Source organism: Cataglyphis hispanica, chromosome 13, assembly GCF_021464435.1.
Source record: "Cataglyphis hispanica isolate Lineage 1 chromosome 13, ULB_Chis1_1.0, whole genome shotgun sequence".
In the NCBI taxonomy this organism is placed as follows: Eukaryota; Metazoa; Arthropoda; class Insecta; order Hymenoptera; family Formicidae; genus Cataglyphis; species Cataglyphis hispanica.
Window position 1 is genome coordinate 3,067,615 of NC_065966.1, and position 14,842 is coordinate 3,082,456.

At 40.2% G+C, this 14,842-nt stretch overlaps 1 protein-coding gene across 4 annotated transcripts in view; it reads right to left on the minus strand.

The window, feature by feature from the left end:
* The window catches only part of LOC126853913 (RING finger protein 17-like), a 133,500-nt gene that overhangs the window by 77,402 nt on the left and 41,256 nt on the right, over nucleotides 1–14,842 (minus strand). Inside the window, exon 1 of one of the 4 annotated variants that reach the window (XM_050600092.1) lies at nucleotides 13,631–13,657. The exons of the other annotated variants lie outside the window; for them this stretch is intronic. The gene's annotated coding sequence lies outside the window, so the exon portion shown is untranslated. Of the gene's footprint in view, nucleotides 1–13,630; nucleotides 13,658–14,842 lie in introns of those variants that run through there. 4 annotated transcript variants of the gene reach the window in all.

The following is a 14,842-nucleotide window of genomic DNA, read 5'->3' on the forward strand; positions in this document are numbered from 1 at the left end:
TCTACCATCTTTCCCGAGAGTCAAACTTCGTTCGACCGCAGAGATGAAGTATCGTTGATTAGACATATACGTCGAGAAGAGTATAGTAAATGATTAAATTTCAAATAATATACACAGCTATAATATAAATATAAACGAATACGATTGCATTATTCAAATAAAAACAAAATCTTTATAAGCGTGATTCATTTCACGTGTACAGTTTCACGTTATCGTATATAATTCGTTTCATTATTAAAAAATGTCATTACTATTTTTAGAATCTTTTTGATTTTCTTCTAAAATTCCCTTCATCTTCCTTAGTTTTATTAATTTATCGAGATAGCTGATTTAATTCGATTAAAAAAAAAAAAAATAATAATTTCTTGCAATATCTCGGTTTCCATAAGTACGAGAGCAAAGTTCGAGTTCTCTTTTATCAAGTTTGAGATCGACTTTTTTACTCGGCTTAGTTGTGTGCCAACCGCCTGTAAGCGAATCAACGATACGAGATCGAGCAGCCGAGAAATCGGATTTATTCGCGAGATCGTCTCGCGGCTGCGGCGACGACGACCATTTTCACGGTGGCGCATAAGCGAGAGGACTCTCGAAGAACGGTCGGTGTTGCTGACAGCCCCCCGGCAATTTAGTCGATCAAACTTCTCACCGCAGGGTTGTCGAAGGTATAGAGGATAGAAATGAGAGGCGAGAGTGTATGGGTGAGCGCGGTAGTACCTTACGAGAAATCTACGCTCCAGCGAAGTTCCTTTCCCACGAGCTATATGCGTGCTTCATCGTGTTCCGTTTGCACGAGGACTAGCGGCATGCGGCTATAGATTAATTAAGGTCGCGGCGACGACGTCCGCGTAACGTGCTCCATTTTAACCGGTCTTTTTATCCGAAATATGACGAAACACGACTTTCTAAAAAGCTCGACAATTCCGCGACTCGCTCGCGATCGTTATCAGATTATAATTTCTTAATAATTTCATTATTCTAACTTTCTTAAATTCAGTTAAAAATATATCATTGATCAAAGATTAGTAAGTATCTCAATAATCTTAAATGAAAATATTTTAATCCTCCGTCTTATGTTTCATTTTATATAATTATGGCAGTAAGATTGCATTGAAAAAAAAATCAATAATTTTAAAATATCACTTTAAAATAGTCACTAACTGATTCTTTTAGTAAAATTTCACTGATAATACACCAATTCCATTCAAGAGAAAAAGAAAATTTATAGACACATTCTTAATTCAACGATATTCTCACAAGACTCTTTTATACTATAAGTTGAGATTTATTTAATGATATATATTTTTATTAATAAGTTTGTTAATAATTTTAATAAAATTGGTTCATAAATTGCTGTCGATTTTTTGATATTCGAAAGTGCGCCGTTACTCAAGAAATTTCATAGAGCGTTGTATTAAGCTATCAATATCAACTGTCAACAATATTAAGTATCCAAGCTCATTTCGTCGCGCGACTCGCAGACTTTCCGCAATTTTACGACGACGATTAAGATACGTCGTCGATAGATTTCTAATAACTACGAGCGTACGACGGCCGACTACATGCATTATTCATTCTTTTTCGTCCCGCTTTAGAAGGTACGGCCGCTTACTCTTGGCACGATATTCCTTTTCAGGCCTTCGATCATCTCCCACCTCGCGCGACCGCCTGCTTACTTCATTTTATGCTTTCTCTATGTTGTGCATTGTTACGAAAACCATACTTTACGTCGCAACAAATTTAGCTTTGATTAACAAATTGTATTTGCTCCCATTCTCGCACCTTCCACATAACGCCTCATAATGCCTCACTTTGCAGAGTTCTTTCATTTCGATTGCTATAATCGCGAATTTGAAAGCTAATAAAGCTTCCAAAATAAAAAAGCTTTTGACATTTCTGTCTTTTAATCGCTCATCACAATTTATATTTTACAATCTATCTTTTCAACTTACATTTTAATTTAATATCCTACAATTAACTTAATTACTATTAATTATGTATGCGACATCATTCCTCAGCGTTCACACTTTTCCTTTTTATACACCTTTTACATCGTTTTTAGAAGGTCCGCTCTCTGCCCTAAGGCGAGAATAAACACTTCGATAAACTATCCCTCTCTCTTCTTGCATTCGTGCAGCAAACCACCTTAATCGCTCGTTCGTGCGGTTCGACTCTCGATCGATCGGCGTATCTCGGCGACGCGTCTTGTAAATAGAACGCCGTCACTTTCCACGGCCCCGTCACTTTTTTGCATCGGCGTGCCCAGCGTGCACATCCGACGGGCCGTGTGCACCTATCTCGTCGATGCACAAGTGTTCGTTCTACCATTAGAGACGTGTTTCGCGTACACACAACCTTCTCCCGTGCTCTACAAAAAGGGAGGAAGGGAGAGGAAATTGATGGCGCGCGGTTGCATTATACGCGGTTGACCTATAAGGAGAACGTTTACCGGATGAGAGGAGAGACAGCGAGAAACATACAGGCGTACAATTTTCCCCGTGCTTATTCCGTTTGCTTCGCACCGCCGGTTGTCTCGATGATATAAGAGGGATTCTTGTAAAACCAGTAGAGCATAACATCCGTCGTTTATCGCAGACTCCGCGTTCTATTTACGCGAAGGAAGAAAGAGAAGCTTCTTAAAATTGGTTGGCCGAGAACGCAGCCAAATAACCGTACACTTTGTTTATGCGGTCTACCGTATCGCGTATGCGGAAACGGAATCTTTAAGTAATAAATATAGCCGGTAGTATCTCGGTGTACTCTTAGAGATGTAAAATTTATCTTTATCTTTTCAATACGAGTTAAATTTAGGACTTGCTTAACACGCAGCGCGATATTAAAACAACTAGGATTAAGACTTATGCGCGTATCACGAGGAGCGCTTTCTTTCGCTTCGCCGCATCCGAAATACCGTCGTGAAAATTAACGCGGCATAAAAATTAACCACTTTTTCTCTCTCTCTCTCTCTCTCTCTCTCTCTAACGTTCTCGTGCGCTAACGAAGTGAACGAATCGGGCAACTGCTCGAAAAAATTTTGCGCGGAATGAGAAACAAGAGTCGAAGTAATCTATCTTTGATGATTGAAACGAACAAACAAGCGACCCAATTTTTCTCCTCTCTGCGTATCGATTATGGAACATGGAATCGTAATCGGATATGTGATGACAGAGTGGTGTAGGAAAGTTTGACGGGATAAAACAAAAGTGTAAAAAAGAAAAGGAAAAAATTCCCACAGTCGGAAACGTACGTACGTCGTGACCGAGATGGAAATGATAAAAATCGGAAATGGTACATGACACGTGAAATTCTCGCGAGCCATTTGCCCGAGCACGTACGTTTGACGTGCGTTTTCATTTTGACCTAGCATGCAGCCCGTAAATTTATGTACGCTCACGCGAGTATTCGCGCTCGGTCAAAAGTGAGAAATGTCATCAGAACCGCCCGTTCTATGCTAAAATAAATAAGTCGAATAACAAAATCAAATGGCAGATATTTGACGATCGCGAATGACACGCAAGGGATGCGCAGGGCACGCGCAATTTTTACGTTCGCGATCCGGTGGTAGAGTAAATCTGTCGCTTCGTTTAATCGCTAATCGTCGCGAACAGTGAGCTTTCTCTCATCATACATCCGATGATCGCACGTGTAATGTTGTGCGTGCAAATATACGATTACGTCCGGCGAAAAGTTACGCTCCGATGCATTTTAATATTGCTTACTAACAAAGTAGCCTGTAATTTCTTTCTAAACAGCATGAGAAAGGTCTTTATATAGAGTGTCCGGGCAAAACTGTCAACTGTGTTGTTTTGAGCGATCAATATTCTTTGTATACTTTCTCCTTAACAAAAATTAAAAAAATATATCTTTATTTTCACAAAGTACTATTATATCTCAAACAACTATTCTTTTATATGAATATCAAATAGTATACCAATCAGAATGAAAAATAAATGATACATTTTTAAATATAAACCATTCAATCACTCGCCATATCGGCAATCATAACAGCATAAAAGTTTAATTAACGGCAAGGTGTGTTTCCGTAAAATATTTCGGCTAATTGATTTCTGGCGACGGTTCATTAATAACGATGCGCGCTGAGTATTGAACGCGCGAGTGGCGCTCATTTATGTGAAGCGATAACGCGCGTGGCGTTAATTTTGCGGCCGCCGTGATCCGATAATCGACCCTTTATTCTTGAATTATAAAAGAGTAAGCAAAAACGCAATCGCCTACCGCACGCATTTCGTTATATCAGCAGATATCCCGTATGTTCTGTGTAATTGGCCACTTTATTCATGCGTTTAAAATCTCCCTTCTTCTTTTTATTAGACTTTTAGTACGCCTCGCGTATAAACGTAACAATGGCATTCGAATGACCAATCGGCGATAGAACGCGATATGAAACTGCATGATGACGTGTGCACGCGATGAAACAATCCCCTTTACATCGAACAATATAAATGTACGCTAAACATAGGTTATCGCGCCGATTTATCCGGCAATAATCGGCATTGTAGACAGACAATCGTGTAATGGCTATGTATTCGAGTAGCTTAACAATGAATAAAATCAAAGCCTCATATATATATATTTCATGATAAAACAAACGACTTGACATTCGTAGCGACACGTGAGCGTGCTTAATCAAAATCACAGCAGTTTTTTCTCGAAAAATTCATGATAATCTGGTGTGATTCTGACGTAAAGAGCGATAATAACGCAATGCCAGATATGTGATTCGTACGTCGAGACATCTCGCAAGATCTCAAGAGTGCCAATAAAGTCGTTTCGTTTCGGGCTCACTGCGACTGTCGAAAGTTCGCGCTTTCGCGACTTTTAATGCAGTCATCCTTTTTTCCTCTGCGTCAAGCGATAAAAGGCGAGAGGGCGGAGAGAGCCCGGCTAAATTACAGCGATCCTTTATGCGTCGCGTTTATACTGCCGGAAGATGCGCGCAGCCGCTTTTCCGCCGCGGTGAAATTCCACGTCGCGACTATATTCTACGTCGTTCGAAATATAGCATATAGAGATTCGCCAGGGATTGTAAACAAAAATACGAGCTTAGCACCTGTACTCTCTTCTCGGTTGGTACGAGAACCCCCGCTGCCGCATACATGGCAGAGGAGAGGGTGAGATCTCCATATGAGGGGTAGGGGGGGGGAGGGGAGGAAGCGGAGAGAGGAAACCGGAGGGATGCGCTTTGCGCGGAATTGCAGAGGGAGCGCCTCCACCATTAACTTTGATGCGCTTATAAAACGCAGTAGATTTGAGTCGCGCGGAGCTCACGTCGTCAACGGAGCCACATCCAGGGTGCGGGTATGACACGTACGTGTGTACGTGTGTAAACGCGCGGCCAGAGGTATAGAGTTTCCAAATTTAATAGCCCTGTGTCGCGAATAGAGAGAGGAGGGAGCGAGAGAGAATGCAGGAATGAGGAATGGGTACACAAACAGGTACGGTGGATGGCTCTCGACCATAAATACGGGAGCTGGTTTGATTATATGGAGCTCCATATCAAACCGACCGACCGACCGCCCGCTCACCCGTTCCATCGTCCTTCCTCCTCTCTCCTCTTCAGTCCCGACCGTGTGTCGCATGCATCCGCAAACGTGGCTGCGCGTTTTATCCTCTCCTCCTCCCCCTCTTTTATCTCCCGATTCGAAATGAGACCTCTCCTCCCCGTCATATCGAAGGTCCATCGTTTTTACGCGCGTTCCGTTATTTTCCGTGACGTACATGCAAAATAACTGACGAAGCTATCGGATGTGATGCATCAACTTAAGTTTGCTCGTGCAACTGTCACGTGAGCATTAAAGATTTGATAGCTCAGATTATTGAAAATCGTTAAAAAATTGTTTTGTATTTTTTGTAAAATTATCTTACATTTTTCAAAATCTTAATATATTCACGTTTACACACATACATATCAATGCGCCGAATTAATATTAAGATATTCAATTCTGCAGATCTGTTTACAAGTCCATAAATAATATAGTTAAAAAAAAATACAGGATATACCGCGTTGGCGAAAAAAGGCGGGCGGCATTAAGCGTCATTATACTGAACGATGCGTTTACAGCCACTTGTAGCACCCGTTGCAGCGTTTTTCGTTGTGTGCCGTGGTGAGAAACGGAGCGAAGTGCACGATTACACAAATCACGGCAACCGGAGAGACCGGAAAAGCGGCCGGTTGGCAAGCAATTTCGTGCACCGAGCGTGCTGCGAGCAGGTTTCCACCTATCTGAAATATTCCGGAGCAACATCCTCCCTCTATGCATTGTTCACCGCGCGATATGTACTTCATGATAACATCCATCTTTTTCATTTTTATACGTTTTTGAATAATTTCACAAACACAAATTATTTAGAGCATGAAAAAATACGAAATAGTTAAAAAAAAAGCAAGTATAAGTTTTTTGCCTTCATTTACGCATTCGAATGAAAAACTAGCCTTGGCATATTCTATAAAAGACTTAAAATCTTTTTTATTTGAGAAAAAACACGATTGAAATGCGAGATGAGACACAAGCGACGGTGCTCGAAGGAGGCAAAGAGTATAATCACTCCGCCGACTTTACTATTCGCGTATTAAACCTAAACAGAAGGAACCGTCTCGGCAGATTCCTCCCTCGTACAAGGCGGAGAATCTCGGGACAATTTATGTCCCATAATTTTCACGAGGAAACGAAACGTTCCTGTCGCTGCGTTCACGGTGCGCGCATCGCATCGCCGAGACGTTTCAGGAAATCGAGCGGGCTCTTAAACGCGCGACGCAACATCGTGATGCAAACAACTTGACGTAAAATTAGAAAACAACGCTACGTGAGGCGCGAAACCGACGTGCGATTCGCGTCGAAAATATATAACAGAATTCAATGGACAACAATCCGGTCACAACAATACGACATATGTGTTGTACGTTCCCATAGAAATAAACCCTATACCGCTGTTAATGATCCGCTATTATTGTTCCCATTTTCGCGGCATACACCCGCGACTGTCGTTCAATCAGCACCGGGTTTATTGGCTTTTAATTGATTACAAATGACGGTTTGATTGGCTCTCTCGCACGTGCATCCTTCTCGTTCTAATGGCGACGCGAACGTTTCGAAAAATCGATCGTCGTTGCCATACATTGCTTACGTTTCCGCCTTTAAAAAATTATTGTGTCATCGCCACATTTCCCTTCGCGTTTACCATAAAAAGTACCGAGCGTCTATGTCATCTCTTTAATCTACACTGCATTTTAATCTCGTCGCGAGGAATTTAAAAAGTGTAATAACACCGAAGACAGTATCCGATAATACTTTCAGAAAATGATAATTTAACGAAAAAGAATGTAGAAGAAAGCTCTATAAATTATACAGACACATATGTATATTACATGGCTGCTTTTGTACTGATTGTATCGAATATCCGCTTGTGGCTTTACTATTCTGCTAATTATCAGTTGACCCTTTACCTCATCAGTGAATAGCGCGCGCCGCCGTTCATAAAGTCGAAATTCACAATCCCGTTAATGCGATGAATTAAATCGAAATCAATTATTCGCGAATTATCTCTACAAAACTATATTTAATTGCACCGCTCTTACATCATTGTGGGCAACTACAGTAATTTCATTATACACGTTATAACACATTACGGAAATGCGTGAATGTCGAGTAAAAAAAATGAATTAACCAGGGGGAAGAAGCGCATGTTCTGCAAATTAGCGTGGATGAATGATTTTTATAAAAAGAATTTTTATATAATTTATTACGATTTTTATATAATTTATAAAGAAGATTATAACGTGCCTGTTCGAGAGATAGAACTTTCATGTAATACATATAATGATCGATTGGACGGCGTCGATAATTCGTGAGAGCGTGTATATAACCGGTATCTTAATGCAAATAAAATTTCATCGTTTGTTTATCGACACGCGCGCGAAGATCCATCTTAATCCAACCGCGCGATAAAGCCCCGCGGAAATGGAGGACGCACGTGACTCGAGCGAAAGTAGAATTTTGTGCGCGAAGATGTGTTGAGAGACCTAATCGAAATTTCAAGGCGCGAGATATATCCGCGGAGAAAGTGCCGTGATCAATGTGAAGAGATAGAGATGCTGCGTATTTATACAATTTGCGACGAAACGTGTCGTGTATAAAAGATTACAGAATTAATCATGGCACGCATGTTCTTAAAAAAATCGCGACGTTTCTCTGCTGGACGCAGGGATGCGGATGAATGTAAAACTGCAGTTGTGGAAACGAGCGGCATTAAATCAGTAATGGGATAAATTACGGTAAGCCTCCCATTTCACGACATTTTATCCGAATATTATTAATTCTTCTACTTTTCTATCAATTTCATTGCATGCTTCTGTTTTTAAATCCGTCGCTTTTAATTTAGATAAAAAAGCAGAAATTTAATTTTTTAAGAAAATTAGAGAACTAGCTATATTTGTTTAGTGATTCGATATATAAATTAAATAGAATTAAACATACAGATATATCTGTTATTTTCTCTGTTTATCTTATAACAAATCAATTGTTCCTTCAGCTCAATTACATAGTGGTATGTGATTTTTTTTAATGGTTTCAAGCTCACTTGAGAAATTCATGCCTCGAGGTACGATACAAAAATTAACTTCTAATAAAGCGAGTGGATGAAGTGAACAAAGCACATCACCTCTTAAGAAAATCTCATAGAAATCGAGATAAGATAAATGGGACTCTATTTTGTCACGGGTGACTTTACGGCGTGTCTCGCGGCTTTTCCACTCGCGCAACATTAATCCTTTTATTCATTTCGACGTCGCTCCTAAAAGCGTGGAAATCTGCGCACCCCGGTGCAATAAGTGTCGCGTTACCGGACGATAGAACGAATTATCGGATCGCGGTCGGTTTTGAAATCTGCGCCTGCGACGGTCGATTCGTAAGAGCCGATTGAATTTCGCTTAGGCCCCGGAGAGAAAAGAGGGGAACGCGGAAAATGCTGCGACGCGAATCGCACGCGCGCGCGATCAAAATCGCGAAGTGATTGTATGTACTTGGGAATTACACGATTGCCGAGTCGAAATTGATTATAAATTTAATCTCGTCGATTTAAGTCTTCGAGGCAAGTCAAATCTGCTTATTCTGAAATTACGAGTAAACGAGATAAAAGCGCAATTACGATATTCATTATACTTTCATAATAATAAATTAATGAAAAATTATGGTATTCTAAATTAACGAGAAGCGAACAATGAATTAATGATTGTTCAATTTCATTTCTGAAAAAATTTCATTTGTTTATTATGCCATAAACTGTTCCATATCGTAAAACGGATATTTATGTTCGCAAAGAATTAATCTACGATAATTTGCAGCGTAACATGTGTTTCACTGACGTGTCATATATAATTATCAAAGTCATACGATAATGGTACGAATATTACATCGGTCATGCAATATATTTCATATTCACATTGATGTCACCCTCGCGAGGAGTGACTTGTCAGTCATGATGAGATAATTGAGGATCGGGTGGATTTCTGGTTTCAGCAGCGGTTACTATCGGAAGCGAACACATCCGTAAACGTCTGTGAAATTGCCGTTATATACATAATACTTTTGATCGATTAGCAGAATTTCAAACAACATCACCAATGCCAATTTCCCTGCGCGCTCGAGCTGTATCGATTAAACCGCAAACGCGTCACCGGCTATTGATTTCAAAACTTCAATATCGTATAACTCTGGCTTATCCTGCGCTTCTTCGTGCTCTTTTTCATTTGTCCTTCTTTCTCTGTCTGTCCCTCGTCATATTTCCATATCTCGCATTTCTCTCTTTCTCTGCACCATACAGAGCAATCTCTCCTGCGGGCAAGAATGAACGACCGCCATTTCGCGGCGATGCTGGTGATGCCAGAGTTGAAACGAGAGCGAGATGCCGAACGTCGCTCTAAAGAGGGGGCTAGAGAGGCGAATGGAGCAAAGGGGTGAAAATGGAAACGGAGGGAAAGAGAGAGAGAGAGAGAGAGAGAGAGAGAGAGAGAGAAACATTGACCAGGAAGAACGGGAGATTTAAACGCCAAATTCAGGACCGAACCAACCTACCCACTTTCTCTCTCCTATTCCTCTCAAACTCCCTCTCGTCCAAGTTTTACGTCACTCAATATATGCAACGCGAGTTTATGTCAGCGAGCCGGTAATTCTGGCACGGGGCAAGAGTTTCACGTGAGCCACCCTCTCCTCGACCGAGAGAAACGACGAGGGAGAGGGATGGAAAGCAGCGGAGAGTTAGAAATAGAGAGAGAGAGAGAGAGAGAGAGAGAGAGAGAGCAACAGAGAGAAAAAGTCGAGAAGTATGTCTGCCTTAGGAATTTCTGAAACGTCACTCACGCGCGCGTAACTCTGCGGCCGTTTCAAAGGAAATTTAAGTTTCATGGGATCGAGGTGATACCTGCTTGCGCGAGCGAGCTGGTATACATAAACGGTCGTTCGTATGCGCACCGAACGAGCAGACGGATGGTGCGCGATATCGTATAGTATACGTAGATAGGTAGGTATGGAACGTATATACGAACAGGATACGTTTCTAGATGCCCGAGAGAGAGAGAGAGAGAGAGAGAGAGAGAAAGAGGGAGAGTGCCCGGGAAACGCTACCCCGGGGTTCGCAAAGAGAGGAGGTTTGTGCGACACGGTTATTAAAAATGAGTGGCCACAGTCGGACGCGCAGTGCAAAAATTGTGCGCGCTTTCTATTTGAATAATATTTTCTGTCTCTCTCTTTCTCTGTTGCGATTCGAAGAATCCTGCGACCGAGACAAAATGGGTTAAACCTCTCGCCCGCCGCTAGTCGAGAGAGCTTCAAAGAGAGGGATCTCCAGCAAACAGTAAATAGTTGGCAGACTATGAAAATAAGCGAGAGGTGAATGCTTTCATTTTGCATCGCGCGAATTCCTTTTCTTGCAAATGAGAAAATTACGATTTGCGTTCTAGCGTAGCGTCGTGATGTTGAAATTGTCTTGGAATAAATTAAAACTTATTCTTCAATTTCTATATTTGTATAATTATTTTCGCGAATCGCTTCGATAAACTATGCGGCTTAGACTAATCGCTAAATTCAAATGACATAAGCCAAACTGAGAAAACAAAATTAAAGAAGCATTAAAAGCTCAATTATATACACAGCCTCTTCACAATAATATAAAAAAAAAAATCAAAATGTAAAAATAAATATAAATAAAAACACCAAAAATAAAACAATGAATCTTTTTGTTACATTCCGTCATCTCTCACCGCGCAACGATTGATACCAAATGTGAATGAACAAAACGGTTTCACATTCGACAACAGCCAACAGTAGCAAATTGGTTGCTTCGTCGCCGGTAGGAGCCGTGATGGCCGCGTTAAATAAATGTTATGCAAAATTGATGAAGTAACGTTGACGAAAGGGAGAATAGACTCGCACGACAATATGCATGAACAATTGCAAACGCGACGCTTCGTTCATCGCGGTGTGTTTATCCGACGGATGATTACATTTTGTGCGTCTCGCGACGCGGGAGAAAAAGACGACATATGCGTCGCGCTCTAGCCGCTTCGCTAATAAAAAACTTTCAATTGCATTTTTATCGTAAAACGCGATAATTTTCATACGGCACCCTCGCGGCCACCTCCAATGATTATTACACGCGCGCGACCGCTCGTGAAAAAAAAAAAGGAAAGAAGACAACAGGGAGAGAGAGAGAGAGAGAGAGAGAGAGAGAAAAAAACACTGCATCGTTGAAAGGTCTGTCGCAAAAGCGAGCTCGTAGCGTAACTTTTAATTATATTTATCTGCCGGAGATGACGCATCCCGCCCTTTTTATCCCGCGGTTACTCTCGTCAGCTGAGCCCGATGCTGCGCTCGGCACTCAATTACGGAGATACATGCGCCATCCCCGCATCGCCTTTCCCACTTTCTTCCTCTCGTCATCTTTTACACGTGTATAAACGCGGCCGTTTGAAAGCCGCGCATTATTTTACGCACGAATGCTTCCTCGGCGGGGATCATGCATGTATCACATCATGTTTAAGACCATTTCGCAAATACGTCCAACACTAATCTCGAAATAATCAACGTTTTCGAGATTTTTCGAATATTATTGTAAGATATCTCAATCTCTAAATATCGGTAAATCACATAAAAACTTGATCTAGATTAAATTGTCAGATAAACATATGTAGTTCAATAGAATAAAGATGAAATAGAGTCGTCGAGTAGAAATGAAAGTACGCGCGGTTCTTTTATCTTTGTACTTCATGTGTGCTCCAATTCTTTCGAGTACTTAATCAAGCAACATTTTCAAGTGACTAATTGACAGCTGCAACCCGCACGTGATAAAGTACAGAGCGGATAAACGAGAAAGAGGAAACGTGGATGACAACATAGGAAAGGGAAATTTTCGCGTAGTACACGTCCGTTCGTGGTCTCGTTATTCCGTTTCGCGGTTGTCCGTGCCGGTTCGACGATGACAAAACATTGATGCTCGACATATTGCGCGTTTGCAAGCACACGTGTGGTGTACATTGCGAGGATTGGTCTGTCAATGGCGACACCCTTTCGAACGTTGAAACAAAACATCGACCCGATTGTCGATGCACGGGGTCAAATGCCGCTTCGATCCGATCATGCGATACGAATTTTCTATTGGTCATCTTCGGCGACTTGGAAAGCTTTTGTCGCCCCGAATCGATTCGCCTGCCAATTAATCTAATCTCAATGATATGCGTCCCGAAAACGAGCCGTTACGCGTTATCCGTTATGTATTCGTTACGTATTCTCACGTGAGACAACGTCCCAAAATTTCACGATAAAAAGCATATATTTTGTGTTTTCTCACAGATCGATACATTAACGCGCACGAATTACACGATTGTAATTGTTCGACATTCTGAACAAAAATTATTTTATTATTAACCCCATCAGCAATTTTTTTTCTTGTAAATACATTGCATTGCGTAAGCAATCCTCACAGACACACATGTATATTTATTTAACATAAAAAATTTATATAATAATAAACTATAAATATTTTAGTATTATATTGATCGTTAAATGCAAAAGAGAATGCGAATCAAGTTCTTCCGATGAACGTCATTTCGCTTCTTCCGAATCGAACGAATGATAATGTTATTGGACGAAAATGTTAGAATTAATAGTAACAAAATGATCTCGTGGCAAATTAATAAAACGGCCACAGCAACGCCTATCTGGCATTGTCGACAATGAAATTTTGATTAAGCGACTTATGGCCTGTTATGGAACATCGAAAGCAACGCGCTTAATCCTAAGAAGCGTCATAAGCGGATTCGATTCGCACCCGTTGAAAAGAGCGAAAATAAAATTTTCGGCTACACACATCGACCTCGCTTTGAATAACGTTGAGGATGAAACAAAATGCCTCTTGAGAGGATAAACGTCAGGAATAATATGTCAGAGAAAAAAACGTTCGTTTTTTAAATATATCTCTTTGGATTTAATTTCGCAGATCGAGTTTTCTCTTTTCATTTTCATTTGCATAATAAAACTGATTCTCGTCACGAACCGTTGCATATTATTTCTGATCGGTTTCTTCTCTCAAAAAGAAAACGTAAATGATTAAGAATACATACTTGTACGACTTGTCTGTAGGCCGTCCGAAGAAAGACTGTTATTGATTTGTTTATTTAACAATAATAATGTAGGGTATAGGAACTAAAAGAAGTGGAAACATGACGCGACGTTCGGGAGGTCACGTAGAAGTCAATGTTTTGATACATTCCTAAGGCGTGTATATGATCACGAAATAAATTTACGCCACTAAAACAAATACTAAACTATGTTTCTCAATGTTTATTTCTACAATAAAATCATTATCTATAGTTATTTATCACGTATTACGTGTGTAGTTTGTAAAAATCTCATCGTGAAATTCTTTAAATTATTATTCGTGACAAAATTAAAATTTAAAAACAACTATTTATGATTTTATATGTCGCATACCTTAATGTACATGTATATCTTGATATGCAGTTTATACATATATGCGTATTTGAGATATTTTCAAATATTTTCTATATTACATAGTATTATAAAATTATGAGATTATGATTATGTTTTATCCAGGATCAAATCGGAAATGGAGACTCAATAAGCAAAAATCAAGGTGTTTTTCCCGTGGCATGAAGTGCAAAAATCACGTGTGAATCAGTGAAAAATGTAAATCGTGAATGGAATTGAATAGCATGATTATAATTCTTCACCCGCGAGAAAATCGTATATACAATTATCGTAAAAGAATCTTTCCTGCGCACGTGATTAAAATACTTTTCACTCGCTCCTTTTCCCGTTATTCCACCGGGTCCGATGCAGATGCAAAACCGGAGACGGAGATGAGTCTGACCGGAATAAACACATCGGGAATAGACTTTCTACCATCTTCGCGCGTGCCTTTTTCGCCAAGATTTTGTGGGTCAGTATTACTTTGACCGCGTGATGCTGGTGTGTAAATCTCAAGGCATGCATGAAAGCAGGATTGTCAAAGATTTCATCCATGAAAAGCACATCTCGTAAAAAAATAAAAAAAAAATAAAAAAATTTTTTATTCTTAAATTTCCACGTCTAAATAAAAAAATATATATATATATATAAAATTATAAAAAATTATAGGCTTCTTTAAAATTAACTGTTTAATATATAATAACAAGGCACATAATATATAACGAGACTAAGATGAGACTTCAAGCGTTATGCGGGAGCGCATATCTTTCGACATAAATCGACGAAATTCGACGCGCCGACAATTATAAACGCTAGCGCGATCAGCGCTACAGTAAGGTTCATGT